General features: G+C 42.0%; 1 protein-coding gene and 1 long non-coding RNA gene across 8 annotated transcripts in view; one reads left to right on the top strand and one right to left on the bottom strand.

Moving 5' to 3' along the window:
- The window catches only part of TENM2 (teneurin transmembrane protein 2), a 1,355,454-nt gene that overhangs the window by 434,362 nt on the left and 904,832 nt on the right, over positions 1 to 16,260 (bottom strand). The window lies entirely within an intron of this gene.
- Positions 5,374 to 6,560, top strand: LOC110144695 (uncharacterized). The gene is made up of 2 exons (XR_002315951.2): positions 5,374 to 5,597; positions 6,435 to 6,560. It is a non-coding gene; the product is annotated as an uncharacterized lncRNA (long non-coding RNA).

Genomic DNA, 16,260 nt, shown 5'->3' with positions numbered 1-16,260 from the left:
CAAACAGAGGCTTCTGTCTGCTGACTTGCCTGTATCACTTTGTGGGTAACAAATCCAGCTCCAAATGACACCTCCTATCAAAATTTGACTTACTACAGCAGGGCACATGTGCTCCTTTTTGTCTAATTCTGCCATTTCTTAAATTCTAAGAGGAGGACACAAAACTTCAAAATCCACGCTAAAGGGAGATAGAGCCGATCACGCACATTTGCTTTCTAGAAGACTCACGCTCAGCTAATACAGTAGAGGCATGAAAGCAAAGCAACACCAATTACCATTAAGCCCAGATGTAAAGAGATCAAGGCACGGGCTAACAATCGGGGGCTGTCAAATGTTAAAACCACTAAATTCTCATCTTGTTAAATCATCTGATGCTCGTCTCTTCTTTAGTTAAATAGGAATAAATAATAAAAAACAATTTACAACTAAAAGATGCTAGTGTTTTGCAGCTGCTGAATGTCTTTGGGGGAGATTAGGTTCTATAATGAGGAGATATAACCATCATTTTATAAAAGCTGTTGCTGTCTTGGGAAAAACACCACCGAAAACGATTAGTAAAAGGCTTTCCTTCATGAACCTATTACAGTCATGCCCTGATTGCTTGGCATATGCTTAATGGTATCTTCATAGCTGAAAAACAATAATTTGTTACTGTAAATCTTGATATAATATATTAAGTTCAACTGTGCTTTTATTAATTCTGTCTTTGACTTGAGCTTTAAACTTGCAAAACCTTAGAGAAGTTGAAAAGCAAATCAGCTACCTGCAATTTCAGCACAGATCCATATATTTCCCACCAGCTTAATTAGAAGTCTTTCTCAAATAATTTAAATATCATTTCAAGCATCTCTGGCTGCTGATTCTCCATTAAGAATATCAAGGATACGGTAATGGGGAGATGAGAATTATGGAGTGGGGAAAATTCTGTGTAGACAATTAGTATATTAGGTAACAAACAGCCAACATTACTATTCTCCTTATTTTTAAAAATATCAGAGGGTCAATTAAGACCGTATTAACTTATGTTACTCTAATGAAACTTTTCTAAAAAAGACAGTAACTCCTTGGCTTCGATTTCTTTCACCAGAGAAATGAAGAGAGGAGGAAGGAAAGCAGCACTTCTATTTCCTTCACTCCCTCGCCACCTCCCTCCCAAACAAGTGAGCTTCAGGAGTCTCCAGCTGTCCCCTGCAGAAAGACCTAAGCAAGTCTTGACCTGAAGACTCCTTTTTGCTGCTGCTGCTGCTTCCCACAAAGACAGACATGGCCTCAATCAAAGCTTAAGTCCAAGAAGCTTTTTTTTTTTTTTTAATTCCTTATAGTCAGAAGCTACTCTTGAGCACTGGTATTGATGCATTCAAGGCCCAAATCCAAAGCCTTTCAGGGAGACTTTTTATACCCTAAAACAAGAAGATGAGTAACACCTAGAAAGGAAATAGATAACAGGCTCTTTGACCTTACCAAGCATTTCTGTAGTGTCTGACACTATAAAAATCCTTGCTTAATATCTTGGGTAACCAGGGTAAATGTGGATACAGATATATACATATTTCTTTATAATATTTTTAAAAAATCTATGACTGTACACACAACCATTGTCTTCTCATCAAAGACAACTTCACAGCAGGACTCAGAATTCGTGAGCCACAGGACAAACTAAGATAAAAATGGCTCTGACTCTCGTAGTTTACCCATCCCCCAACACCTAGCAAATGATCACATTGATCAATAGGTCCCTCCCCCAGTTAATCTTCTACTGACTCCAAACAACATAATGTCCAAGGTGGGAAATGGAAATCTCCATGTAGGCTGACACATGGCCTCATATATCAGCTTTAAGGCTTTGCTCTTTGTTGCTGGGTTCCACGGAGAAACTCACAGACAACAATTAGTGATTCATGCTCTCTAAGAGTGATAGTATTAGGTGGGAAAGATCACACCTTTGTGAATGAAGATGAGAACATTCAGAGTTGTAATTATTTAGCATTTTTTATGCCAAACCTCATCTACGTCACACTACGGAGAGCTGCTATTAACTCCTTTCACACTAACGGGTAGGGGTGGGCTGGGGGTAGCCACACGAAGTCAGCCCTTGGCGACCAGCTGATGGTCCAGTTTTCCTGCTTTCTCTTCATAGCCCAGGTCCTTTGGAAAAGTTCGTTTCTCTTAAATAATCATGCAAACCTTACCTTTGTAGACCCTTATCTTCTGGAATAGCCCCTGTCCCCCAGGAAGATATTTCCCAGGCTTTTCCTGGATTCTGTTTATGGCTTTGCTTACTTTCAGAAGTGAGGTGAAGTGACATCTTCTTTGGGTTACATGTCAAGGAGGAAAGAAGTTTCTAGTTTTAACTGTTGAGCTCAAGGAAGGAGTTCCATCTTCTCTCCATCACACAACCTAGCACCGCACCGAGACTGCCACTGTCTCCTAAGTCCTGGCAGAGTTCCCCTCCTCAGCGAACCCCTCCAGGCACAGCATCGCTCAGCTGATAAGAAGGAAAGTGGCAGAGCTGAGTGTTTCTCCACCAGGTAGCCTCATGACTACATGTGATACGGATGAGTTATACAACATACGTGGTGAACACCGTACTGGTCCCCAACATCACCCATAACCTAGCTGGTCCCTGGAACCTGTGAGTATGTTACCTTGCACAGCAAAAGGGAATGTGCACATGGGATAAAGTTCAGGATTTTGCATTGGGGTGATAAGAGGGAAATAACAAGGCAGCAGAAGGGTCAAAGTTCAGAGAGGTAACCACAGAAGCAGAGGTCAGGGTGACCTCAGGAAGGGGCCAGGAGTCAAGGGATGCAGGCAGTCTCTAGAAGTAGAAAATGCAAGGAAAGAGATTCTCCCCTAGAGCCTGCAGAAGAAATGCCTCTGTGGACACCTTGAATTTAGTCCATTGAGACTGCTTTCCGGCTCTCACTTCCAGAATTGTAAGCTAATAAGTTTGTGTTATCTTAAGCCACTGAGTTTGTGGTAATTGGTTAGAGTCCTGATGGGAAACTAAACAATGTGCAATGTGGCTTTAAAAGAGGCCTGTTCTATGTGGTCTGTCTGGTCCAGTGTCAGGACCACCCACCCCAGGGTGCTGGGAACGGGGTAGAAGGGGGCAGATGTCCAGGCTGCTCCCAAACTCCCCCACCAGGGCACCGAGCTCTGTGAGAGCAGTCAGATCAACAACAGAAATGAGGCTGACACAGAGAGTTCTGGCAAGAAGTCACCAGTTAGGGAATCAACTAATACCTTAAAAACTACCCAAGAAGGAAAAGTGCATGGGTAGTTTTTAGTAATGACTCTCCAGAAAATCTTTTAAGAGCTGGGGATTGCTGTCTACATGGGAGAAATGCACGGGTCCAGGTCTGTTCCTTGGTTCTAATGCTTTTCTCTGGAGCATGGTCTTCCCTGCGGTGGGCCACTGGTCTTATCTGGCATGCATATACACACACACACTCATATACATGTACACATATGTATTTTTTAACCAAAACTGTGTTTTTTTAAAAAAATTGAAGTTTAATGCCTTCGATTAAAATATACACTCTTTACCAGCATGCATGTATGCTTAGTTGCTCAGTTGTGTCTGTCTCTTTGCGACCCCATGGACTGTAGCCCTCCAGGCTCCTCTGTCCATAGGATTCTCCAGGCAAGAATACTGGAGTGGACTGCCATATCCTCCCCCAGGTGATCTCCCTGACCCAGGGTTTGAACCCGTATCTCCTGCACCTCCAGCATTGGCAGGTGGATTCTTTACCACTAGCACCACCTGGGAAACCCTTACTTTACCAGAGACCTCACCATTCTCTTTTACTTAACTTTGGCTCTTTCATCCATTCATATTGTCTAGATAGTCCTTAGCGGAACTTGAGTTTTCAATCCAGGCTAAGATCTAAGATCATTTTATTATGCATTTACGATTTAACAGTCTGAAGCGAGTCTCATGGCCCATCCAGCATTCATGGCCTATTTAGCTGTCTATTCTGACCCACCAAAGGCTATCACTCTGCACATTCCTAGTGATAGACCACAGGGCTGCTTTGTTGAGAAGTCCTGTAGGTTCACAGAAAAACTGAATAAGGACACAAAGAGTGATCTTGGCACATTTGCAGGAAACGCAGTACTAGAATCAAAAACTTATATTTTGGACATGAGAATGAAGAAGCAATGAAGGCTGAATCACTTAGTCTGAAATCTAAGAGGGTAAATATAACGTTCTTCATAGAGGATAAAAGAACAGAAGGAAAAAACCTATCAAGTCCTAGATGGGAAAATAGGATTCAACAGAAGCACATATAAAATAGCATCTCTGTTATGAGGCACTGATAGATGTGTTGGGCCCGAACAAACCACTAAGAGAAGTCAAGGTTCTGAAGAAACCATACTTCAAGTTCTGCACTAAGACAGCACATGCTCACAGATATAGTAACATTTAACATGACACTGTAAACTGCAAGATGTTCATAAGAAAATGGCAAGATGGCACTGGGGAGTAAATTCAAGTCAGGTCAAAGTCTAAAAGAAACTAAGAGACTTCCCTAGTAGTCCACTGGTTAAGACTCCATGCTTCCAAAACAGGTGGTACGGGTTCAATCCGTGGTCAGGGAACATGCTGTGCAGTGAGGCAAAAAAAAAAAAAAAAAAGCCTTTTTTTTTTTTTTTTAAGAAACTAAGATACTCAGCCAGGAGAACTAGAGACTGGGGCAGGTAGGGTCTGCTGTGTACAAGAGCAGATTTAATCTAGTCCATACCATCCCGCCCTGTAGAGGGAGGTTGGCATTTATTTTATTTGTTTACAGAGGCTAGAAAAGGGACCAAGAAATAAAGAAAGTAAGGGGGAAAATGTCAAGCCTAATAGGTTGGATTTTCTGATGAACTGACTAGTAACCACATGAAATGATATTTCTTGTGTGGAAATGAGTTCACCATAAGTGGAGGCATTCAAGCAGATGTTAAACAGCCCTTGATGGTGATGCTAGAGAGGAAATCCAAGTGTGGATAAAAATGGAGTAAGATGAGTTCTGTGGTTCAGTCCAAAAAGCCAGAGTCTCTGAAACCACATCCTTATTGTCCTCAAGATAACGCACAATTTGGAATGCGGATCTTATTGAAGTAGAAAGGGAAAAATCAAGTTCATTTATTGGCGCAAAATATGCCACTTAGGAACAGTCCAAAGAGGCTTTCTCTGAAACCTAGCCTGGGGAATGTGGTTCATAAGCATGTCCCGGGCTATTAATTTGTTAATAAAAGAGATCCAAAATACCCTAGCATTGTTTTCAGTATTACTTTTAGAATTTTACGCCATGGCATCATCTGTTCTCAACCTTTCAAAACATTCTTGGCATCACATAAACACCACCTGAGCATTCTAAAAAAGACTCCCACCACTTTCAGGCTACTTGGGGGTGAACTTTCTCTAGTGATCTGAGCGCTGCTGACAGGTCAGAGTCCCTTTCCCTCTTGCTTCTGACTCAGGATAATTTCTAAATCCAATGATTTGCCAGTCAGGCCCTGTGGATGGATGCATGCAGATGGAGAAAAAAGCTGACTGCAGGGATGCCGGATCCAACACTTTTCTAAGTCGCTGAGTGGTCCTGAGGGTACGCTAACATTTTACATTTGTTCAGCCAGTCTTCACTGAGGGCTGGCCGTGTGGCAGGAACTGGCTTAGATAGGAGGACCAAAACATTTAACCAGGCATAGCCTGTGTCCTCGAGGAATTCACACGTTTGCGAGGAACACAGACTGGCAACTATGTGGCTGTTTTCAACATGGTATCTGCTCTTCAAGGCATCTGCTTAGCGTGGCAGGGGGGACCCAGAGAAAGTGTAGTGACCTCTCCCTGGGAAAGGAGGGGCTGATGACAACTAGGGACCACTAGAGATGGTTTAGGAATGACACCTGGCTAAGAAGATGGTGGACGGAGGCGGGTGAAAGAACAAGGCTGGAAGGAAGCCGTGTATGAACCCTAGGTGGGTGGAAAGTGGCCAGAAGAACGGCCGCAGGAGGAGCGGCCAGGATGAGCTCAGCAGCCTGTTCCTTGCCTCCACGAACACTTGTTGGTGTGCCTGTTTCTACTGTGAAGTGGGGAAAATGGAATTTCAGGAGCCTGCCTTCCAGGGCTGCTCTGAAAACAAAAAGGAGATAGAAAGCGAGTATTTTGGAAAAGGTTAAGGGCAGTAAGTTTGAGTTGAAAAATCACAAACTCTGCACCTTTACAGTTTGCAGCATGCAATGTCTGTCTGCCTGTCTGTGAGCATAACCTCAAATGCTTTTAGCGGGGCTTATATTGTCCAGTTCACTTCAGGCCTTACCACTCCCTTATCTTATTTCACGTACATGGAATTCTCCATGCCAGAATACTGGAGGGGATAGCCTTTCCCTCTCCAGGGGATCGTCCCAACCCAGAGACTGAACTCAGGTCTCCTGCATTGCAGGAGGATTCTTTACCAGCTGAGCCACAAGGGAAGCCCATCTTATATGCCAGACTGCTTCAAACATCCCTGAGACCTGCCTAAAACCAGAAAGAATACTTTACTAATAAAGAGGTCTGCACAAGATAATATGGGAATCATGGACATTTTTGAGTCTGGATCTTTCTCATGGAGAGTGGTATAGTGACACATTGTTCAGAATTGTGACATCAATGAAGGTGGTTAATAAAATAATACGTAATTATTTCAAAGATTCACTTACATTTAATTTCTTATATTTTGAAGTTATTTTTCACACAGCCCTCTTAAATAAAAATATCATTCCTACCCAATCAAGAATGGACAAAGGTCTGAAAAAATTCAGAGAAAGAAGGTAATGATGGGGAGGATTTCTACTTGAAAAATATAAAAAGAAATTTCTGCAGCAACCTTTTAAAATTACACTGTTAAAAGGAAAATAAATTTTTACCTAATCTGCAAAAAATGGCAAACAAGACACAAAGATGACTGATAGATGGATCTCTCTGGCAGGCTGCCCACTACTCAATACAAATTATAGTTGAATTTATAGAAAGAGATGTAAAGAGGGGACTGAGAAATGACAATCATTAATTCAGCATGGTGGAAGGAGACAGGGGAGGGAAAGTTCTAGAAAAACAATGCTAGTGGGGAGAGGGGGAATGGAAGAAATTGGGAGACTGGAATTGACACATATGCTCTATTGATACAAGGTATAAAACAGGTAACTGATGAGAATATACTGTATAGAACAGGGAACTCTAGTTAATGCACCGTGGTGACATGAACGGAAAGGAAGTCCAAAAGGGAGCAGATGTATGTATGTTGACTGGTTCATTTTGCTGTACTCACATTATAAAGCAACTAAACTCCAATGGAAATTAACGGATGCTAGGGGACAGCTGAAAGAGAATGAAACACCGAAGGGGTGAAGGTAAGAAAAACCTATGAAGGATTTTTTTGGCCACTCTCAAATCTCTAAAAACAAACTCACATATCTAAAAACTGCCAATTCTTGCCTGTGATGAGATAAAGCCAATTAAGATCCATCACACCAGAAGAAGATCATGGGAAGTGGATGGAAAGGAAGCTTCTGCACATGAGTTTGTTTGAAACCTATTGTTAAGAGGAAAATGTCTGCCAAGCAATTTCCTATATTGCAGTGGAAGATGCCAGCTTGAAGCAGGTACACTGCTTCCCCTTTTCTCCCCCAATTCAAAAGCTGTTTACAAATGCATCCTGGTGATTCAGACCAAAAAATTACCAAATCTGAGAACAGCACAAAGCTGCGAAGGAATCTGAACTTTGTTTATACAATTAGGAGACACTCACGTGTACATTCCATAAATGACAAGGTTCCCGCAGCAAATTAACAAGAACAATTTTCCCATCTCAGGAGCTGTCAAGATGGGCCCTGTTGGCCAATTTATCTTACTCTAGCACATCTCTGGTGCTTGTCAATCAATGCGTGAAACATTTGGTGCTGATTGCCATTTTTCTCTCCACTTCCTTTTGCCTCTTGTACCAGGCAATTTACTACAAGTCAATCAAGGTCGGAGCCGACCTTGTTTAAATAAAACACTATTGAGCTCTCTTCACACCAACAATTTCAAAGACAGAATGAGCCGTATCTTTTACATTTACACTTATACTACCTTCCCCCTGCCTCACCGGTTCTCTTAAAATGTCACACTGGAGTTGTAAGTCATCACTATCCACCATAGTGGCTGAGAAAACTAGGTTGAAAAAGTAGTGAGGAAATGTATATTTCAGATACATTCCTTTGCTACTAACCATTCACTAAGCCAGGAGCACTCCTGATTGCCTAGCTGTTACTTCTTGCTGTTTAGTCCTCAGGCACGTGTGCCTCTTTGCAGCCCCATCCCATGGACTGTAGCCGTCGGGGCTGCTCCGTGGGATTTCCCAGGCTAGAATACTGGGATGGGTTGCTGTTTCCTCCTCCAGGGAGTCTTCCCAACCCAGGGATCCAACTCAAGTCTCCTGTATTGACAGGCCGATTCTTTACCACCGAGCCTCCAGGGAAGCCCCGAGCTACTACTGGTCAGCCCTAATTTGAGACGGGGTCACACAGCACAAACGACGCACCCCAGATCGTCAGCACTTGAGAACCCAAAGGCGGCAGTTTTAAGTGTGTGCCCCAAAGATCAAGTTCTACAGTTTAGAGGGTTTTGGTGAGACTTCCTATTGTTACCGAGTAAAGCATCCACTTGTATTACTATCATCATTACTGTTCATATGGAAGGGAAAAAGTGGAAGAAAAGACAGCGGAGCCTACTTAACTTCTTAAAAACAACCCGTTCAGGTTGGATGCATGAGACAAGTGCTCAAACCTGGTGCACTGGGAAGACCAAGAAGGATCGGGCGGAGAGGGAGGTGGGAGGGGGGATAGGGATGGGGAATACATGTAAAACCATGGCTGATTCTTGTCAATGTATGACAAAAAACACTACAATATTGTAAAGTAATTAGCCTCCAACTAATAAAAAAACAAACAAACAAACAAACAAAAAACAACCCATTCAAAGGTTTGACTTTCAAAACCTTCTTTTGCTTGCAAACCTTTTATAATCTGTATTTTCCTGAATAATCAGGCTCTGCTTGTTTAGTAAAACAGAACTTCCTCCACAGCAAATGTTAAGAATAGACACTGAAATGAGGCCTGGCTAAATGTGATTCTTAAACAAAGTAATACAATGGGACAAATATAGAATTTCTTGAAAATAGCAACATGCAGCTTCCCTGCTAAAGTAGTACTACGCTCTCAAAACAATTAATTAGAAATGGATGCTTTTTAAGTGTCTACTAGGGCAGGAGAAGGGGACGACAGAAGATGAGATGACTGGATGGCATCACCGACTTGATGGACATGAGTGAGTAAACTCCGGGAGTTGGTGATGGACAGGGAGGCTTGGTGTGCTGCGATTCATGGGGTCACAAAGAGTCGGATACGACTGAGTGACTGAACTGAACTGATGTATATGTAAGGACGAATTTAGGCATTTTTCAAAAGTGTGATTTCTCCCATTTAAAACGAAAACAAGCAAAACATTCTCAAATTCTCAGAGCCAGAACGATCCATCTCTATTCTTTTTTTTTTTTTTAATCTCTTTTGTTTTATGCCAAAAGGGGTTACGCTGGGTTGAAGCATATTTCAGGGTGTCATGATCTTATTGTTTGTTAGAAGGCACTACTGATGTATTCCTTCTTCCACATCACAGCTATTTATTGTCTATTAAGCATCGGGCACCACTGGGGCCACATGGGAGTCAAAACGGACAGGGTCGCTGTTCCATGCAGCCTAGAGTCAGATCAGGGCCCTAGATAGGAATGAAATCATCCCCCCAGTAAAAGCATTGGTATAAACAGAGGTTACTGCTGCTCAGGAGGCATTGGATGTGGCCTAAAGCAGGCTGGGGAATCAGGAATGCCCCCAGAGCATGTAAACCAGTGAATGCTGCCTGACAGGAGCTTACTGTCCAGCCCCAGTACCTTTCATGGAAGTCCCAGGGGTACAAACTGCACATGGTCAAGTGCAGAAGGACCAGATTTAAAAGGTCCCCAAAGAACTGGAACACAAAAAGGTCCATCACCATAGACAGGAGTTCTGCTCCTTAGATGTGAACAATATCATTCCCCTGTCTAACTTCATTAAACCAAACTCTTGGCTTCCTTCAGACCACAGCGGACAGCAACGTCCTGCCCCCTCCTGGTATCAGATGGCAGCAAGAGGTCTGATCCACCATGCGAGCAAGACATCTTAGAGCCATAAGCAGGAGATGCGCTGGAATGAAAGAGCTGAATCTGGTCAAAAAGAATTCGCGCTTCTTTTGGCTAATCAATGTGCACAGTAAAAGTTAACTGCTGAGGAGGGCTCCTGGGTGCTGTATTTAGGGTCTATTTCTTGCTCTGGTGCCAGTAACATGGGTGTGTTCCATGTGTGGAAAATTCACTGGACTGTACATTTATGAAATATATAGATATATATATCAGAAGCTTTTACTTATAGTAAAACTTCAATAAAATGTTAAAAATGTCATAATCAAAAACGACAAAGAAGAGCAAAGGAAATGTGTGAGATTAAAAGAGAGTAAAAAGACACAAAAGCAAAGCTGCAGGGTGTGACCCTGAAATGAACACTACACTAGAAGCAGGAGCTATAGGGGCAACTGATAATGTTTGAACATGGACGGAAGATTAGATTATCTTCTATAGGTGCTAATTTTGTTGTTACTGTTGTTGTGGTTTTGGTGATTTGTATTGTAGTTATGTAGGAGTGGAGGCTTCCCTGCTGGCTCAGATGGTAAAGAATCTGCCTGCAGTGCAGGAGACCTGGGTTTGATCCCTGGGTCAGAAAGACCCCTCTGGAGAAGGGAATGGCTAGTATTCTTACCTAGAGATTTCCATGGACAGAGATGCTTTGTGGGCTACAGTCCGTGAGGTCACAAAGAATCAGACATGACTGAGCAACTAACACTTCCTATGTAAGAGCATCTTAAATACACAGTGAAGTATTCAGGGGTCAAGGAGCTGGATATGGGAGCATCTTATTCAACTGACTCAGGAAAAAAATGCTCATAAGAAAGGGGGGTTTGCGGGGAGAGAGGGATGGGGAGAAAGAGGAGAAGAGGGGCAAAGAATGATAAAGCAATTGACAAATGGGGCGAACATATACAAGTGGTGAATCTGGTAATTGTGCTCGAGTGGTTGTATTTTTTCCTACAGTTTTAAAATTGCATCAAAAGTTAAAAAAATGAGGATGACAACTTTAAAGAAAGTTAACGGTGGCGCTTGGCGCTTGGTTGCTCCAATAAATTGAGTGTTATGTACAAAGAAAAGTGAGGTGGCAAGGTTGCTCTGAGCATTCAGAGTCACTGGCACAATTACCCCTCAAATGGAGGCTGGGAAAACTTGACAGTTCCCTGGGAAGACATGTTCAAACCAGGCTGACATAGTCTGATAGACCAAATGTTCTTTTCTTTTTCTGACATTAATTCACTTGTGATCAATAGCAACACGGAGTACCTTATCTTGAGGTGGTCCTTCATGGTGCATGGTATAGTCATTGCCGTTTCGTTCATTCTGTGTTTTCTTCCTCATGATTATATCTGTTGTTACTGTCTGTCTCTTTCAAAATGCTACTTTCTTTTGAGACTACGCACGTTTTAGAGGCTTAACGAGGCTTCTATATTGTCAGCTGATGTACTGCGTCCTCAGTTAATGTGGGGACGGGGAAAGGAGGGAGTGTAGGAGAGATAAGTTGGTCCAGGAGGCACAAGCATACACAGTTTGTATCAAGTTCATTCTTACGTGAGTAGAATTTATTAAAGAGTGACATTCTGTTATAGCAGAACCCTTACGGGAGAAATACACTGGTAGGTTTTAATTCCTCCCATCCTTTCTCTCCCATTGTAATAAGGAAGACCACACCTGACTCCATGTTAGATGTTTCTTCTACTTTAACCTCTGTATTCTATTGCTTTTGCTTACAGTTAAGAATGCGGCCTGTAGGCCAGTGCATTGGGATGACCCTGAGGGATGGGATGGGGAAGGAGGTGGGAGGGGGGCTCAGGATGGGGGACACGTGTACACCCATGGCTGAGTCATGTCAATGTTTGGAAAAAACCACTACAATATTGTAAAGTAATTAGCCTCCAATTAAGAAAGAAAAAAGAATGTGGCCTGTAGCCTGAAATGTACAGGAGAGCCCATTCTCAAGACTCTGACCTTTAAGAGTGTAGTATTTTCCCATTCATACAGAGATAAAAAGTTGCAGGCCAGAGAATAACATTTGTCATGTTGGGAGTTTATAGGAATACCATGACCTGACCTATGTGGACAGCTGTAAGAACAAAGGATTCCCACACCAAGAAGTCTGCAACAACCAACCACACCCCTCCTTCATCTTGCCTTTAAAAATGCTTTGCTGAAAACCTTCAAGGAGTGTGGGGTTTTGAGGGGGAGCCACCCATCTCCTTGAATGGCCCCTGCAATAAACCTTTCTCTGCTCTGAAGTCCCACATTTCGGTGTGTTTGACTTCACTGTGCATTGGGCACATGGACTTGTGTCTGGTAACACCAGAATTTTTAAAGCATCATTATTACAATTGCACTCATCTCACACGCTAGTAAAGTAATGCTCAAAATTCTCCAAGCCAGGCTTCCGCAATACATGAACCGAGAACTTTCAGATGTTCAAGCTGGTTTTAGAAAAGGCAGAGGAAACAGAGATCAATTTGCCAACATCTGCTGGATCATCAAAAAAGCAAGAGAGTTCCAGAAAAACATCTATTTCTGCTTTATTGACTATGCCAAAGCCTTTGACTGTGTGGGATCACAACAAACTGTGGAAAATTCTGAAAGAGATGGGCATAGCAGACCACCTGACCTGCTTCTTGAGAAACCTGTATGCAGGTCAGGAAGCAACAGTTAGGACTAGACATGGAACAACAGGCTGGTTCCAAATAGGAAAAGGAGTACGTCAAGGCTGTATATTGTCACCCTGCTTATTTAACTTATATGCAGAGTACATCATGAGAAATGCTGGGCTGGAGGAAGCACAAGCTGGAATCAAGATTGCCAGGAGAAATATCAATAATCTCAGATATGCAGATGACACCATCCTTCTGGCAGAAAGTGAAGAAGAACTAAAGAGCCTCTTGATGAAAGTGAAAGAGGAGGTTGAAAAAGTTGACTTAAAATCTCAACATTCAGAAAACTAAGATTATGGCATCTGGTCCCATCACTTCATGGCAAATAGACGGGGAAACAGTGGAAACAGTGGCTGAGTTTATTTTTTGGGCTCCAAAATCACTGTAGATGGTGACTGCAGCCATGAAATTAAAAGACGCTTACTCCTTGGAAGGAAAGTTGTGACCAACCTAGACATCATATTAAAAAACAGAGACATTACTTTGTCAACAAAGGTCCATCTAGTCAAGATTATGGTCTTTCCAGTGGTCATGTATGAATGTGACAGTTGGACTATAAAGAAAGCTGAGAGCAGAAGAATTGATGGTTTTGAACTGTGGTGTTGGAGAAGACTCTTGAGAGTCCCTTGAACTGCAAGGAGATCCAACCAGTCCATCCTAAAGGAGATCAGTCCTGGGTGTTCATTGGAAGGACTGATGTTGAAGCTGAAACTCCAATACTTTGGCCACCTGATGCAAAGAGTTGACTCATTTGAAAAGACCCTGATGCTGGGAAAGATTGAGGGAAGGAGGAGAAGGGGATGACAGAGGATGAGATGGCTGGATGGCATCACCGACTCGATGGACAGGAGTTTGGGTAAACTCCAGGAGTTGATGATGGACAAGGAGGCCTGGCGTGCTGAGGTTCATGGGGTCGCAAAGAGTGGGACACAACTAAGCGACTGAACTGAACTGTATTAGATCCATGGATCATGTTATATAGTGGGAATCCACAGCTGTTTGTTAGCTTGGTAGAAAAGTTGGGGTCCAAACTCTGCATTTTTCCACTCTGTAATTTCTTCAGAAAAGAAGTTAAACTTTTCTTTCTCTACAATCAGATTCTGAGATGCTTACTGACTGTTCCGTTTAGCACTTCCTTATGGGCAAGTGGGTAGTTGGACTGACTTTGAATAAAGACAACTTATGAACTAGGTAGGTAATTCAATCTATTCCTTGAGCTTGGAAAATTTTCTTGTCACTAAAAAAAAGGAACCATCTTCTAAAAGAAACTATAAAGATTGCATGTGCTCACTGCTAATAAGGAGAATGTTTTCAGTATCAATGGAGATTAAGCTGTTCTAAGAACACGGTGTCACATATACTTTATATTTTGGCCTCAAGTCTTTAAACACACATGTGCTCACATGCATGCACACACACTCACATGTTTAATTTTCTAAAATAAAAAATTGGTTAAAAATCTGTTTCTCAGGTTCAATCTAACCTATTTGTATTTCTGTCTTAAAGCTATGATGCCTAAGTTTTCAATGCTAACAAATGTTATTTGACAGGGTCACCGATTTACTGCTCTGTACCCTTTTTAATTATGGATGGATGAAGGAAAATTTCACTGAGGAAAACAATAAATCACCAGTGAAATTATTTGTTAGTTGAATGAGCTGTATAAACAGTTGGCTTCAGGGCAGAGATTCATCTGGCATCTTTTAAGTTATCCCATATTTTTCCTATCTATTTACACATTAAAAGTAGGACTGGGCCTTGCTGCAATCAGCTGGGAATATTGATGGCTGTGAAAAGAGGAGGGAACAAACAATGACCTCAGAAATGTGACTGCTGAATACAATAATTTTGGTCAGCTTTTAACAATAACGAAGACAATACAGGTATACTTCATTTTACTGTACTTCACAGACATTGCATTTTGTACAAATTGCAGGTTCATGGTAACCCTGCATTGAGCAAATCCACAGAGACATTTTTCTGGCAGCATTTGTTCACTTTCTTCTCTGTGTCAAGTTCTGGTGATTTGTGCGATATTTTAAACCCTTCACCAGTGAGAAATGAGTGCAACTTGTTGCAGACTCAGATGATGGCTGGCAGTTTATTTTAAAATTAGGGTATGTATATTGTTTTTTTAAAGACATAATGCTATTTCACACTTACTAGACTACAGTGTAAGTATATCTTCTATATGCACTGGGAAACCAAAAAATCATGAAACTCACTTTACTGCAATACCCACTTTAATTGTGATGGTTTGGAACTGAATTCACATCTCCAAGACATGCATGTACTCAGAAATCCTTATTGACAGTGTACTGTATGCCTAAGTCAGTTCACTTAATTCTAACAACAACCCCATTTCCCTCATCAACAGCACCACTTTTAACCTAGAAAGTGGCAAATCAAATCTAGAATTCAAGCCAGTTTCTGACTCCAACTTTGGAGCTCTCAGCTATCAAGTGTCTAAAAATTTATTCCAAGGAAACCACCTTTTCTCAAAGATGTCTTTGTTTATTATTTAATCTTTAAAAAGAAAGCCCAAATTAGTGCTGGAAACCCTGATTTGTAATGTTACCTTAAACCTATACAACACTCCTTCCCTCTGTTTAGTTGATGAAGGAAGATTTTCCAAGGCCTCTTCAAGGAAAGCAAGTTTGAAACAAAGTCTGCAAAGTACCGACTGAGATGAGAATCACAGAAAAGTGGGCTATGGCTGGAGTTTCTTGGGGACGTGACAGAAATAAGAGTAGTAAGAGTTAGTTTCAACTTGAAAGCGTGGGCTGTGTCAGGACTGACAACTAACTGTCGCTATTTAAAAAAAAAAAAGTCTCCATCAGAGTCACCAGCAGATGCTGAGCCCTGGAAGCTTCTATGTAGGAATTCATTTAGCACCTACCCTTCTCTGATGTCCCTGCTGAATGTATCTCAAAAGTTATGAAGAATCGTGGAACGCATTCACACTTGGAACGCATTCACAGCAATAGTACCGACAGTTTCCCAGTTGAGGACACATAACTAGGCTTCAGACTTGCTCACTCCAGCAGATGGGCTGCCTCAGAGTGACTCTCATAAAGATTTCAGCTGGAACCTTTGTTAAAGGTACTTCAATGAACGCTCAAGCTCCCAACTTTGGAAAGAGATTTGAGTCATCAGATATTCTCACTGAAACTGCTGACTATTTCTGTGGCTCCTTACATATCATTAAGTATCAGATTCCTCATCAATATATTGATTCAGTTCAGTTTAGTCGCTCAGTCGTGTCCGACTCTTTGTGACCCCATGAATCACAGCACGCCAGGCCTCCCTGTCCATCACCAGCTCCCGGAGCTTACTCAAACTCATGTCCATCGAGTCTGTGA

The sequence above is a fragment of the Odocoileus virginianus genome, chromosome 3, assembly GCF_023699985.2.
Source record: "Odocoileus virginianus isolate 20LAN1187 ecotype Illinois chromosome 3, Ovbor_1.2, whole genome shotgun sequence".
NCBI classification, from domain to species: domain Eukaryota; kingdom Metazoa; phylum Chordata; class Mammalia; order Artiodactyla; family Cervidae; genus Odocoileus; species Odocoileus virginianus.
Note: the sequence above shows the minus strand (reverse complement) of the source record. Positions and strands in the feature narration are given on the sequence as shown.